The 15,658-nt window shown below is 42.2% G+C and overlaps 1 protein-coding gene across 2 annotated transcripts in view; it reads right to left on the reverse strand.

The window, feature by feature from the left end:
• Window positions 1–15,658, reverse strand: part of LOC147114900 (zinc finger protein PLAG1-like) — a 59,470-nt gene that overhangs the window by 20,311 nt on the left and 23,501 nt on the right. Inside the window, exon 2 of one of the 2 annotated variants that reach the window (XM_085992972.1) lies at window positions 1,604–1,735. The exons of the other annotated variant lie outside the window; for it this stretch is intronic. The gene's annotated coding sequence lies outside the window, so the exon portion shown is untranslated. The remainder of the gene's footprint in view (window positions 1–1,603; window positions 1,736–15,658) is intronic. 2 annotated transcript variants of the gene reach the window in all.

Here is a 15,658-nt window from a genome sequence, read left to right on the forward strand (position 1 = left end):
TGTCTTCCCATTTCACCAGTCTGTCTATGTCTTCCTGTGTTACTATCCTCCTCATTGTTTACTACATTTCTGAGTTTCATATCATCTGCAAACTTTGAAATTATGCCCTGTATACCCAAGTCCAGGTCCTTAATATATCAAGAAGAGCAGCGGCTTGAATACCGACCCCTGGGGAGCACTACTGCATACCTCCCTCCAGGCTAAAAAACAACCGTTCACTACTACTCTTTGCTTTCTGTAGCTTAGCCAATTTTGTATCAATGCTGCCACTGTCCCTTTAATCTCATGGGCTTTACTTTTGCTAACAAGTCTATTATGTGGTACTTTGTTAAACACCTTTTGAAAGTCCATATACACAACATCAGCAGCACTACCCTCCTTTATTTCATTAAAGAACTCGATCAAGTTAGTCAAACGCCATTTGTCTTTAACAAATCAATGTTGCTTTTCATTGATTACCCCATAGTTTTCCAAATGCCAATTCATTTTGTCCTGGATTATTGTCTCTCAAATGTTTACCACTGACATTAGACTGACTGGCCTGTAGTTGCCGGGTTTATCCCTCTACCTTTTTTAAACAGGGGTGAACATTTGCAATCCTCCAGTCCTCTGGCACCACCCCCACATCCAAGGAGGATTGGAAGATTGTGGTCCGAGCCACTGCAATTTCCACCCTTACTTCCCTCAGTAACCTAGGATGCATCCTATCCGGACCAGGTAACTTTTCTACTTTGAGGACTGCCAACTTTTTAAGTACCTCCTCTATCTATTTTTAATCCTATCCAATATTGCTACTGCCTTCTCCTTTACTGCTACATTGGGCAGCATCCTCTTCTCTCGTGAAGACTGATGCAAAGTACTCATTTAGTACCTCAGCCATGCATTCTGCCACCACAAGAATATCTCCTTTTTGGTCCCTAATCGGCCCCACCCTCCCTTTGACTACCCTTTTACTATTTATATGTTTATAAAAGTCTTTTGGGTTCTCTGATGTTGGCCGCTAATCTATTTTCATACTCTCACTTTGCCCCTCTTATTCCCTTTTTTAGACCTCCTCTATATTTTCTATATTCAGCTTGGTTCTCTACTACATGATGAACCTGAAAATCATCAGAAGCCTCCGCTTTCTCTCATTTTAACTTTAGTCATCCAGGGCGCTCTAGCTTTGGATATCCTATCTTTCTCCCTCATGGGAATGTGTCTACTCTGTACCTGAACCATCTCTTCTTTGAAGGCCTCCCATTGTTCACATACAGTTTTGCTTACCAATTTTTTATTCCAATCCACCTGGGCCAGATCCCTTTTCAACACACTGAAGTTAGCCCTCCTCCAGTTAAGTATGTTTACACTTTATTTGACCCTTGTCCCTTTGTATAATTATTCTAAACCTGGTGATATTATGATCACTGGTCCCCAAATGCTCTCCCACTAAAACATGCTTCACTTGCCACTTGGTACCTCCCACCTCTTATAGCTTGAAGTTATTTTGAAATCATGACCCTTTTCCCATCCCATGCATATTTGGATTTACATACTATGAAATTACCTGTAGCATACAGTGCCTGTGTTGACAAAAATGTCCAGAACATAAAAGGGCAGTTACCTTTTCTGTACTTCACTGTTCTGTTGTAAAACCAATGGGCTATACTTCCAGCTTCATGTACAGTGGTCTCAACCAGTCCCGCTAATTCTTCCTGGTGGTGACCAGAATGTACTATGTCCCATTTTTGATGATCTAAAAAGGTATAATGTGAACTTAGGGTCTTCAGATAAGACTTATACCTAAAATTTTGGATTAATTGAAATTAGTGAGCAAGCACTGCAATAAACATTTTAAAGTGAGTTTAACCCTAAATAAAAACTACTGAATCTCCCATGACATTGTTTATATTCACAAGAAATATGCTGTTTTATGAAGAGAGAAGCATGATAATGGGCTGGATATTGCAGCCAGCGGCGAATGAACTGTTACACTTGCACTTGCCAATAGACTTTATGGAAGTTTGCACTGGAAGTTCCTGTCAGCCAACTATCGAGAGAGTGGCGCCTTCTACAGAGCATCTGGGACCTGTGTGAACAGGACAAGCAACTGTGTATCTCTTTAACCAATCAGATTGAAGAATTGTTAATGAGCAAAACAGAGTCTGAAGCAGGAAGTGTCAGTTAGAGTAGTGAATTTAATGTCAAATCAGGTACAGAAAGCAAAATAATGAGGGGGAAAAGAAAGATTGGATTAGGAGAGAGAGATAAGAGACAGATTTATTTTAAATTTTTGTAAAAATCTCCAACAATAATTAAAATTTGAAGGAATGAGACTCCACACTTTAGTTAATTTTTGGTGCCAGAGAGGTTGTTTGGCAGTAATTAAGACTTACCACACCATATATATCATAAAGTACAGCAGCGTGAAGTCTCTCGGCAAGATACCATTATCGCTCAGCTTTTGGAGGAGCAGGGCATCTCAGACAGCAACTTCCTGATTTATGCAGTCGCTGGAAGTTGCTGTCCGATTTACACGTTAATAACGGTGAGTGCTCTTTGCTAAATCTGGCCCGTATTAAAACAGTGAACTATTCTGTTTCTAAAAAGCAACTTTGTATAACATTTAAGGCCACAAGATTTAATTGCTGTAACATCCTCGAGGTCAATTAGAAGCTAACTGTTCTTAGGAATATTCTGAGGGGAGTTAAAAAGCATTTTCTGTTGCTAGGGAAGTTTCTCAGTTATGTGGAAATGATTGGCTTGCTTTCTCTTTAAATACTTTTTTTTTTTTACAGTTAACGGCAGAGTATTATGAATGTGTTTAGATGCTAAATACTGCAACCGGAAAAAACCATACCACTGAACAAATTACTTTGGCTAATAACCCGACCTGCAAATTTAAGTCAAAAAGAAAATCTCAATTGTAATTTGAAGGTGCTACAATACCCTGAATCACATCTCAAAGTATTAATGAGGGAGGTAAATTGGACCCACTAGTTCATCCTTTCTTAGAAACCCATGATCCCCCATGTACATCATTTAATTGCCTCTTAAATTATTGCAGGTTTTGTCTCCACTATCCCAAGGCATTCCAGCTACTGATCATGAAGTGCTTCCCAGCACAAGTCTTGAACAGCCAGTTTATACCCATGTGTCCAGAATAGAAAAGGTACATTTGGAACAGTTAGTTGAACCACAACTCAAAGAAAAAGGAATGAACTAGGAGGAAATCTACCTCACCCTGAAAAAATACAAACTTTTCACATTTTGAAAAGTACATTGAAGTCTTATATTAGCTATCCTTAAAAATATTTCTTCATGAGCTAAATCATAATATAGCATAGCTCCAGAATACTCTATGCCAGTTCATAATGTAATGTTAACTTAACAAGCACTCAGTCCAAGAATAAAATGAATACAGCCTTTGTACTACAACATTAATATATTTCTAACCACACGGTTGCGTTTTTGGGTCTTTTCTAACCACCTTACCCTGGATTATTTGGCCTCTAGTATCTTAGGTCACATCTGCGGGTGATTCCCAACGCCTCATATCTTCTAGAGTTTTTATTCTTGCCTTGAGATGAAGGTAAACATTTTGTAATGTGCCCAAGAAACAAACAGCAAATCCTGTCTTGGGAATTGCTTTTAGCTACTTGGCGTATCTTAAGATCAAACCTTGTTTTCAGTTTATAAAAAACTATTAACATGTACATAAGTAACAGTAATATAATATAGTATATTTACTTTAGGCATCCTTCTGCCTAACTCGAGCGAACTAAACAATTAACAACTGCAACTCTAAGAACTAAGCTAATACTTTAAAAATAACTGTGATAATACAGCATTTTTCTTGAATTTCTTGTCACTGTTTCTTCAAAATTCAGTGATTTTTTTTTTCCCCAGGAGTTTCACACAAATTGGTTCACTTCAAACTGATTCTTCTGAAATTTTCAGACTCTGATTTGAACAAAACCGTTCCTTTTTATATCCCAGGAAAGTGTTACCAGGATGCCCTGGATTTTGAATATCTTGCCACTCAAATTTTAAAAAGTAGCAGTCAGTCACATTAAAGCTGAACTAATCACACAGCATTGTTTAAGTTTGAATTATTACTCTAGCCAACAGAACTTGCAATATCATATCAATATAGGCTTGGTACAGGAATCTGAATTGTAGGTAGTTAAACTGCTATGCATTGTGACTGGATTTAAAAGGAACAGCCACCAAATCAAACTAGACAAATATCTTTATTTTGTCACACATACCAATCAGTACTGCATTTTTAAGGTCATACTACTATACAATGCCATTTAAAAAGTGTGGTTAAATTCTCTTTAAATTGAAGCAGATTTGCTTTTATCCAAGTAATGCTTTGATAGCTTTAAAAAAAATCACTGTGCTGCAATTTTAAAGACTATTGTTTTTTAAAATGAACTTATTCCTGATATTTAGGTCATATAGAAACAATCCTATGGGATTGCATCAGATGCACTTCCTCACTTCCTATTTCCCCTGTCTGTGAAAAGTCACATTGTGCAACTCAAATTGTAAAAATGTACAACTTCATGCATTTCTACAAGTTAGTCTGCAACTGCCAAAGCCACACTGAGAAAAGAAGAACAAGGAATTGGTCAATGGCACACATCTTAAAAACAGGTTTAATCTTCATTAAAAGTGAATTTAAAAAACCTTGTTGCAGGGATGAATGATGCTAACAAAGCCACATTTATTTTCCATCCCCAGCTGCCTTGCAAGGATGTTGGTAAGCCTTCTCCTGAACTGCTACAGTCTTTGTGGTGTTAGGTAGGACATTACAACATTTTGACCCAGCAACAAGAAGGAATGGTATAGTATTCCCATGAGTTTGTTGCTCTTCTCCCTCTTGGTAGTAGAGGTTGCGGAACTGGGAGGTGCTGTCAAAGAAAGCTTGGTAAGTTGCTGCAGTGCATCCTGTAGATAGTACATATTGCAGCCGCTGTACACCAGTGGTGGATATTCAGCTCAATAGCAGGGATGCTGATTAAGCAGATCGCTTTGTCTTGGGTGGTGGTGAAGTCCTTGACTGTTGTTGCAGTTGCAGCCAACCAGCCGAGTAACAAGTATTCCGTCACATTCTGGACTTTGTGTCTTGTAGATACTGGAGAGGCACGGAGAGGTCAGGAGGCGAGCCACACGACGTAGCCTCTGCCCTGCTCTTGTAGCCACGGTATTGATATTGCTAGACCAGTCAAATACTTAACCCAGTCCTGCCAGAACAAAAACATTCCTACAAGTAACTCCCTTCTAGGTTACCGCTAATACACAAATGGTCCAACCAACTGATACATGCAGAATACAAGTAAAAATGAAATAATCTAGTTTGTCCCATTAATGATACAATTAACATCCTGCGGTGCCCACTAGTCAGGGAAGGTCTCAAACATACTGGCAGAGACTGCATGATCCCTCTCGAGGACTACACAGGCATGCACAGGACAGCGGAAGAGAGGCAAGCAGTTGGAGTGACCTACCCTGTGGATCTTATGCATCCTGGAGCTATGAATGGCAGTTTTGGCCAGGCCCAGGAGCAAACACACGAGAAGGACATCCAACTTGCTTGCCTCCGTACAATCCCAGGTGACCCAAGATCAGGAGCGGCGGATTGAAGTTTAGCCAAAACTTGAGGAGCAGTCCATTTAAATAGTGGAATGGGTCAGGATTATTATGTTTACGTTTGAGAAATTTTCTTAAAATGTAGTTAGTTTGCAGTATGGGTTTCCTAATGTGGATTCCCTTCTGGAGTGGCAAGAGAAAGAACAACAGAGAAGCCAAGAACATACAGGGAGATCTGCAAACCAGGGAGGCCAGGACAGCATTTACTTCAGCTCAAAGTCACTACATCGCTTAATTTCTTTACCACCCGATTATTCTTGCATAAATAATTAATGCTCTGTTTGCCAGAGCAGCCCCAATTCACATCGTCTGATGCAGGATCAGGACAAATGGGTGAACAGCCCATTAAGTTTCAATGGGCTGTAGGGTTTCCATGAGTGATTAGAGCTATAGTTTGTATTCAAGTGGCCATATGAACTTCTATTGCTAACCCATAACATTGCGAATCAAGAGATTTCACTTCCTTAATGTTCAATTAGTGTGAGACTACAGGCATGGATTTCTGCATGTCAGTGCCCTATTATCATTCATTCATCTTTCAGCAGTCCAGTGTCCCTACACCCTTTCAGAATTAAGGGCAAGGTGTTGGCTGTCTAAGGGTATCAATACTGCTATAGTTTCTAACAGAGGAAAAGACAGGAGGAGGACACAGCAGGGTCACAGACAGATGTTGGGAGAAAGCTAAGAGACAAATTAATCAGAGATGTTCAGTAATATTTGATCATATTATAGTTATACAATATTCTTTTTAACAACAAAGATGTGCCACATAATTCAAATGTACAATCCTTAGAACATTCCATTCATTATTAAAAGGGCGTGTATGACAGATGTAAGGTTGAGAATACAAGTGAGAATCAGGCTAATATAGAAAGTTCAGAGGGGAAATGAAAAAGGAAATAAGAGGGGCAAGAGAAAGTATGAGAATAGATCGGCAGCTAACATAAAAGGGAATCCAGAAGTCTTCTATGGGCATACAAATGACAAATGGGTAGGAAGAGGAGGTGAGGCCGATTAGGGACCAAGAGAGACCTACGCATGGAGGCAGAGGGCATAGCTGAGGTACTAAATGATTACTTTGCATCGGTCTTCACCAAGGAAGAAGATGCTGCCAAAGTCATAGTGAAAGAGGAGGTAGTGGAGATACTGGGTGAGATAAAAATTGATAAAGGAGGTACTAGAAAGGCTTTCTGAACTTAAAGTTGATAAGTCACCAAGACCGGATGGGATGGGTTAAGGAGGAAATCACGGAGGTACTCGCCATAATCTTCCAATCCTTAGACATGGAGGTGGTGCCAGAGGACTGAAGAATTGCAAATGTTATATCCTTGTTCAAAATAAGGGTGCAAGGATAAACCCAGCAACTACAGGCCAGTCAGTTTAACCTCGGTAGTGGGGAAGCTTTTAGAAACGATAATCAGGGACAAAATTAACAGTCACTTGAACAAGTGTGGATTAATTAAGGAAAGCCAGCACGGATTTGTTTTTTGATGAGGTAACAGAGAGGGCTGATGAGGGCAATGCGGTGGACGTGGTGTATATGGACTTCCAAAAGGCATTTGATAAGGTGCCACATATTAGGTTTACCAGCAAAGTTGAAGCCCATGGAATAAAAGGGATAGTGGCAGCGTGGATACGAAATTGGTTAAGTGACAGGAAACAGAGAGGAGTGGTGAACGGTTGTTTTTTGGACTGGAGGAAGGTATACAGTGGTGTTCCCCAGGGGTCAGCACTAGGACCACTGCTTTTCTTGATATATATTAATGACTTAAAATTTGGAGGTATAGTGAACAGTGAGGAGGATAGTGATAGACTTCAAGAAAACATATAGACAGGCTGGTGAAATGGGCAGACACGTGGCAGATGAAATTTAACACAGAAAAGTGCGAAGTGATACATTTTGGTAGGAAGAATGAGGAGAGGCAATATAAACTAAAGGGTACAATCCTAAAGTGGGTGCATGAACAGAGAGACCTGGGGGTATATGTGCACAAATCATTGAAGGTGGCAGGGCAGGTTGAGAAAGCGGTTAAAAAATGCATACGGGATACTGGGCTTCATAAATAGAGGCATAGAGTACAAAAGCAAGGAAGTTATGATGAACTGGTTTGGCCTCAACTGGAGTATTGTGTCCAATTCTGGGCACTTTAGCAAGGATGTGAAGGCCTTAGAGAGGATGCAGAAATGATTTACGAGAATGATTCCAGTTATTTGGATAGACTAGAGAAGCTGGGGTTGTTCTCCTTATGTTTGAGCAGAGAAGGTTGAAAGGAGATTTGATAGAGGTGTTCAAAATCATGAGGGGTCGAGACAGAGTAGAGAGAAACTGTTCCCATTGGCGGAAGGGTCGAGAATCAGAGGACACAGAGTCAAGGTGATTGGAAGCAGAACCAAAGGCGACATGAGGAAAAACCTTTTTTACGCAGCGAGTGGTTAGGATCTGGAATGCACTGCCTGAAAGGGTGGTGGAAGCAGACTCAATTGTGGCTTTCAAAAGGGAATTGGCTAAGTATCTGAGCAGAAAAAATTTGCAGGGCTATGGGGAAAGGGCAGGGGAGTGGGACTAGTTGAAGTGCTCTTGCAGAGAGCCGACACAGGCTTGACGGGCCGAATGGCCTCCTTCTGTGCTATCTTCTTAGGCAGTCCCTCGGAATCGAGGATGACTTGCTTCCACACTAAAAATGAGTTCTCAGGTGACTGATGAGTCCAATGCAGGACCTACAGTTTGTGTCATAGGTGGGGCAGATGGTGGTTGAAGAGGCGGGTGGGTGGGGTGCTTGGGTGCTGTACCCATTCTATGAAAAGCATGTCCCATGATGGTCATAAGTCAGCAAACATGTTTTTTCAGCTCCAATGCAACTTCATGTTTTCAACAAAAAAAAAATGATCATAACTATTTCTGACAACAAAAATAACTGGAACTTTATAATCAAGAGGTTAATTAGATTCACCACAGTGCAGTGTCATTGTGACTTTGATTTTTCCGGAGTCTTATTCTAACACTCCCAAGTGCTACCTGAGGGCCTGGGGTCTGAGATGTGGGCAGCTGTTTCATATGATAAAAGCTTCTTAGGACAGAGATAGCCCTCCTCAAGGCTGTTGGGTTGTGGGGACGGAACTGTAACAGATTGCTTCTCAAGACTTTGAATCCACAGCCTTGGCCTACTGACTTTCTTCTACCCGTGAAGGTGTTTGAAGGAACTGAGCAGAGCACTCTCTGGCGCTGCCTGGGAAGCAGAATCCTTGGATCCATCTCTTGCTCTCCCTCTAGGCATGGTATGAGGATATTGATTGCCACTGATCCGTGGGAAAATAAATCTTATGGAATTACTAATGTACCTTAATCTCTGGCCTGCAGTATACCAAATACCATGCAAACATTCTTAAGTGGTGCTCTAGCTTTCTCCATTCTGTCACCCAAGGCCTGAATGCAACCACTTAAAGCCTGCACATGGAGGTGATGATTTGCCTCCAGTCCTGTGTTCTGTGGGATGCAAGCAGATTCCTCCAGCCACCACTTTTTCCAGGCTGCTCTGCATTATTGAGAAGCCCACTCAGATGTTGCAAAGAATGACACTGTACTTTACTACGAACCTGGCATCTGCTGCACATTTTCAGAGCCTTCATGGGTTTGATTCTCTGCTAGTATCTTAATTTTAATGATAAGACCTTAGCCTCTGCTCAGAAATATCCTCCTCCACTTCCACAACTTTTCTTTTGGCTCCCTTGTGTCATGTAGCACTGAGTATCCACTCCTCATCTAAAGTTTCTATATCCCTGAGTAAATCTATCTGGGCTGATGAGTGAGAGGATGAATGACAATGTGAGTGAATTTCTGCTGGCTGTCCCAGCTGTAGAGTGTTCTGCTATTCAGCCACTCTCTCTCCGCTTCTTCTTTTTTGTTTCCAGATCATATGCATAGAGAAACACAGAGAAATACAATGAGTTGCCTGCTATTTACCTTTAGCTTGCTGTTCTGCTCATTAAGGGTCACGTAAAAGTATGAGTCATAAAATAGATTTTTAAAAATATCTTTGAGCATTAGCACTTGCCCTGCACAAACCAACTGTGGGTGTGGCACCTCTCATGTCTCATTCCCCTATTGCCTCAGCTGAGTGGGATCCCAGTATCTCAATTACCTCCTCCTTCACTGCTGGGTTAATGGGCAATATCTGCTGTTTCTCCTCATGTAGCTATCGCTTCCATGAATTATGTATCTTTTTTTTCCTGCACAAGCACAGAATGCTTGTTAGGTACAGACTAGTTTATTTGACAATTATTGGAGAACTTGTATCAATCCTCTTAGGGAGTTCCCATAAAGAAAGTGATTCTTCAAAAGGTGTGCATGCATTACAGAATTCTCCAGTGATTTAACTTAATTGTTCAATATGAAGGAGTGTGTACAGCTCATTTAGTTGACAGATTATGCTCTTAAGTTTGTTACTGTACTTTTAAGATTAATATTGGTTTGTAGTCTGAACATTTTAAAATATAGATGCATGGTAGCTTGCTACCATCACACTTAACCTTTGTTGACCTCATAAGAGATTAGCAGGTAAAGTTAAGGCACGTGGGATTGGGGGCAAGGTACTGACTTGGATAGAGAACTGGTTGGCAGACAGGAAGCAAAGAGTTGGAATAAACGGGTCTTTTTCCGAGTGGCAGGCAGTGACTAGTGGGGTACCGCAGGGATCGGTCCTTGGACCCCAGCTATTCACAATATAAATGATCTGGACGAGGGAACTAGATGTAATATCTCCAAGTTTGCAGACGACACAAAGCTGGGTGGGCGTGTGTGCTGGGAGGAGGATGCCGAGAAACTTCCAGTATGATTTGGACAGGTTGGGTGATTGGGCAGGTGCAGTATAATGTGGATAAATGCGAGGTTATCCACTTTGGTGGCAAAAACAGGAAGGCAGATTATTATCTGAATGGCAATAGATTGGGAGAAGGGGAAGTGCAACGAGACCTGGGTGTCCTTGTGCACCAGTCGCTGAAGGTAAGCATGCAGGTGCAACAGGCGGTTAAGAAGGCAAATGGTCTGTTGGCCTTCATAGCGAGAGGATTTGAGTACAGGAACAAGGATGTCTTGCTGCAGTTGTACAGGGCCTTGGTGAGACCACACCTTGAGTATTGTGTGCAAGTTTGGTCGCCTTATCTGAGGAAGGATGTTCTTGCCATGGAGGGAGTGCAGCGAAGATTCACCAGACTGATACCTGGGATGGCAGGAATGACGTATGAGGAGAGATTGGGTCGATTGGGCTTATACTCGCTGGAGTTTAGAAGAATGAGAGGGGATCTCATCGAAGCTTATAAAATTCTAACAGGACTAGACAGATTAGATGCAGGAAGGATGTTCCCGATGGTCGGGGAGTCCAGAGCCAGGGGTCACAGTCTAAGGATAAGGGGTAAGCCATTTAGGACAGAGATGAGGAGGAATTTCTTCACCCAGAGAGTGGTGAACCTGTGGAATTCTCTACCACAGAAGGCCGTTGAGGCCAATTCATTAAATATATTCAAGAAGGAGTTAGATATATTTCTTAAGGCTCAAGGGATATGGGGAGAAGGCAGGAACAGGGTACTGAATTTGGATGATCAGCCATGATCTCATTGAATGGTGGAGTAGGCTCGAGGGGCCGAATGGCCTACTCCTGCTCCTATCTTCTATGTTTCTATGACCTGGTGAGGTAATTCCTGCACTGGAGGGATGCCCAGAGGGGAATTGCCACTCACTACCTGTGCCATGCCCTTCCACATGGTTCTGGCTGTGGTGGCAGGTCTCTTACCATCCACACCCACTATTTCAGCCAGAAGAAGAATATTTATATCACTCTGATGTTTGCTGCTATTCTTTTACTAGTTCCCATTTGGAGCAATTTCCTCAACTTACTACTGATGGTTCTGCTTTACATGCAGTCCAACTTTAATTCTTGCAGTTGCACTCTCACAACAACTTCCTCAGCCACCTCTCTCCTGCCATGAATTTTCTAGTCCTCCCAGGTGCACTGCACCAACTATTAGCAGGACTTGCACCTTTATCCTATCCAGTAATATTAAAATTAGTGGGTATTCCATAATTGGTGCAAGAATAAGATCTTATCAAATTTTTTTTATTCACAAAATATCAGTTATTGAGGGGGGATGGGGAAAAATTATACTTGCAAGTCCTTTGCAACTAATCATGCACATAATTTTAACAGCTACAAAAGTCATTCCATAATGCTATCAGTACATTAAAATAAATACAGGAAACTTCGCGATATCCGGCACCGACGTGATGCCGATCTATGAAAACTTCCGGACAGACCAGCGCTAATGTTGAAGGATATGGAGGTTTTCATCTCCGTATCTGACAACAAACACTGTTGCTTAGCAACAGCTTGTAAACAGTCGGCCCGTACCTTGGAAGTGTCTCTGTAGCTTAGCAACAGCTTCAGAGAGGCTTTCCAGAGACTGACTGTTTAAAAAAAAATGCTAGAAGGAAAAAAAAAGAAAAAAAAACTAACAAAACAGCTGCTGATTTCTGCCGTTAGAGCGAGGTTTCTGGACATACAACTTCCGGATAAACCAAAAGTTTCCTGTAAGAACTACCTGCCAAATATGCTTTTTGAAGAACATATCTTCAAAGCTGGTTATTAAATATAAAAGGTGAACCATATCAGTTATGCCTAGATAACTGTGAAGATATTATTTAAGAGGGAACTTAGAATTCCAAAAACTGTTCATGGGGGGTTGGAAAAAAAAGGGAAATATTTAAACAAGGATTTGATAGATATTGGAGACAGGTGATGGAAGTATTTTTATCCAGCAACATTGGGGGAATAGGTAAAGGCATAGGCGAGTAGAGCTGCTGAGAAAGAAGAAAGCAGACTTGGTAATGGAATGAACATGAGACACACAAACGATAGCAAAATTTCTCTCTCTCCACAGATGTTGCCTGGCCTGCTGAGTTTTTCCAGCATTTTCTGTTGTTATTTATGAGACACAAAGCTGGATTTGGGTTGAGCAGTATGCAAGATTTTTGCAACTCCAGGTTAAGCCCGGGGTGGCAGCGGGGCAGGTCAAATCAGAAATACACCAATAATGGTTTCTATGAGATCAAGGGCCCCCATTACTATGAAGGATAAAAGTAAAAATAATGGTTAGACCCTGCACAAATGAGTTAGCAGCTTGCAATTTTGTTGATATTTGACAAGAAACTCACCCTTAAGTAACTTAATCCAATCCTATGTAGTGGTGTAGAACCTTAGCTGGAGGTTGTAGGAGAAAATTTCTGAGTATCCTTCACCTCTTTAACAACGTGGAACCAAAAATGAGGAGGAATTCAGCAAAACCAAACTTTCTCCAGTTTTCAGAATTCTCGTTCTGTCTGGACCCCTCCCTCTGGTCTCTTACCCTCTTTGATCTTCCATCCACGGCCGCCAACCTCATAGCTCCACAACCCTGCACATCCCACTTCTACCTCCACCTCCTTCCCAAGATCCACTAACAGGACTGCGCTGGTAGACCCATCGTTTCAGCCTGTTCTTGCTCCACGGAACAGATTTCTTCCTATCTTGACTATTTTTTCTTCCCTTGTCCAGTCTCTTCCCACCTACATCCGTGACTCTTCTGACGCCCTCCGCCACTAACAGTTTCCTGGCCCCAACTTTCTCCTTTTCACTATGGCCGCCCAAGCCCTCTACACCGCCATGGCGGCCTGAGTGCCCTCCGCTTCTTCCTTGAACAGAGGCCCAACCAGTCCTCATCCACCACCACCCTCCGCCACCTGGTTGAACTTGTTCTCACATTGAACAACTTCTCCTTTGACTCCACTCACCAGTTCCAAATTAAAGGTGTTGCTATAGGAACCTGCATGGGTTTTAGCCATGCCTGCCTTTTTGTGGGATATGTGGTACATTGATGACCTTAATCGGTGCCATTTCCTGCTCTCGCCCTGAACTAGAAAATTTAATTAACTTTGCTTCCAATTTCCACCCTTCCCTTCCTCGACTTCTCGGTCTCCATTTCTGGGGATAGGTGATCGACAAACATCCACTATAAGCCCACTGACTCTCACAGCTACCTGGGCTACACTTCCTCCCACCTCGCTTCCTGTAAGGACTCTATTCCATTCTCCCAATTTCTCAGTCTCCGTCGCTTCTGCTTGGATGATGCCACCTTCTATACTAGTGCTTCCGATATGTCTTCCTTTTTCCTCAACCGAGGATTCCCCTTTACAGTGGTTGACATGGCCCTCGACCGTGTCCACTCTATTTCCCGCACTTCTGCTCTCACCCCTTCCCCTCCCTTCCAGAACCACGATAGGGTTCTCCTTATCCTCACCTTTCACCCACCAGCTTCCAGTCAACAATCATCTCATTTCCGCCACCTCCAGTACGATCCCACCATCAAACACATCTTCCCCTCCCCTCCCAGTATTCCGAAGGGACCGCTCCCTCTGCGACACCCTGGTTTGCTCCTCAAATCACCCCAACACCCCTTCCCCTTCCCACGGCACCTTCCGTGCAAGTGTAGGAGATGTAACGCCAGCCCTTTTACCTCCTCCCTCCCCACTTTCCAGGGCCCCAAACACTCCTTGCAGGTGAAACGGCGATTTACTTGTACTTCTTGCAATTTAGTACACTGTATTCGCTGCTCATGATGCGGTCTCCTCTACAATGGGGAGATTAAACGCAGATTGGGTAATCGCTTTGCGGAACACCTCCGTTCAGTCCATAAGCGTGACCCCAAGCTTCCGATTGCCTGTCACTTTAATTCTCTGCTCCATTCCCACGCTGACCTCTCGGTCCTCGGCCTCTTACACTGTTTCAATGAAGCTCAACATAAGCTCGAAGAACAGCACCTCATCTTTCGATTAGGCACTTTACAGCCTTCTGGACTCAACATCAAGTTCAACAATTTCAGACCATAACTTCTGCCCCTATTTTTTCACGTCAGCTCTTGATAATTCTGCCATTCCCATTTAAACCTCTTCTAGACTCATCTTTTGTTTCTTTATTTGCCCCATTACCATCTCCTTTTGCCTTATACAATCATCCCTTTTGTCTTTTAATCTCTCCTGCCTGCCATCCTATCGCAGACCTTCCCTCCCCCTTTCCCTGTCCCTGCACTTGCTTAAAATCTGTTACATCTCTAACTTTTTCCAGTTCTGATGAGAGGTCATCGAACAGAAACGTTAACTTTGTTTCTCTCTCCACAGATGCTACCTGACCTGCTGAGTAATTCCAGCATTTTCTGTTTTTATTTCTGTAGAAGGTCGATCCTCAGAGGCCTTTTAGTGTCGTCCATGGAGTGTGAAACACCTTGAAGAACTGTGGCATTTTTATTATTCTTGTCCTGTTGGATCTAGTAGTTGTTCACCATCTCAATCTAGATAGCTGACCTGAGCAGACATCGTCTTACTGCAGAACTTGAAACCATATATAGACATTTCCCCCAATTTTTATTTAAAGTTATTTTTAAAAGTAGTCACGTCTACAGGACAAAAGCTAATGTGCAGCAATATTTTTGATTTGATGTTAAACCAATGCCCTAACGACCTAGTTGGATGATTCCATGACATTATTCGAAGAGGATCAGGTTGTTCCTGAATGCTAAAGTGAAAAGACAAGGAAGCAGTGCAGGAAAGTGATTGGGGTAAGGATAACCAGATTGTGTCAGGAAGGGACAGAGTGTACAAACAAAGGAGTGCACTAACAAATAGGGTCCGGGTAAGAAAAAATGGTAATAAGACAAATAGGGCCATAGTACAAAAAAACGTTAAGATGTCTAAAAATGTTACAAAGACAAATTTAAAGGCACTGTATCTGAATGCACGAAGCATTCGTAATAAGGTAGACGAATTAACAGCGCAAATAGATGTAAACGGATACGATATAACTGCGATTACGGAGACGAGGCTGCAGGGTGACCAAGGCTGGGAGCTGAATATCCAAGGATATTCGATATTTAGGAAGGACAGGCAAAAGGGAAAAGGATGGCGTTGTTAGTAAAGGATGAAATCAGAGCAATAGCGAGA

Source organism: Somniosus microcephalus, chromosome 7, assembly GCF_052327205.1.
Source record: "Somniosus microcephalus isolate GS21.2 chromosome 7, FLI_Smic_1.0, whole genome shotgun sequence".
NCBI lineage: Eukaryota > Metazoa > Chordata > Chondrichthyes > Squaliformes > Somniosidae > Somniosus > Somniosus microcephalus.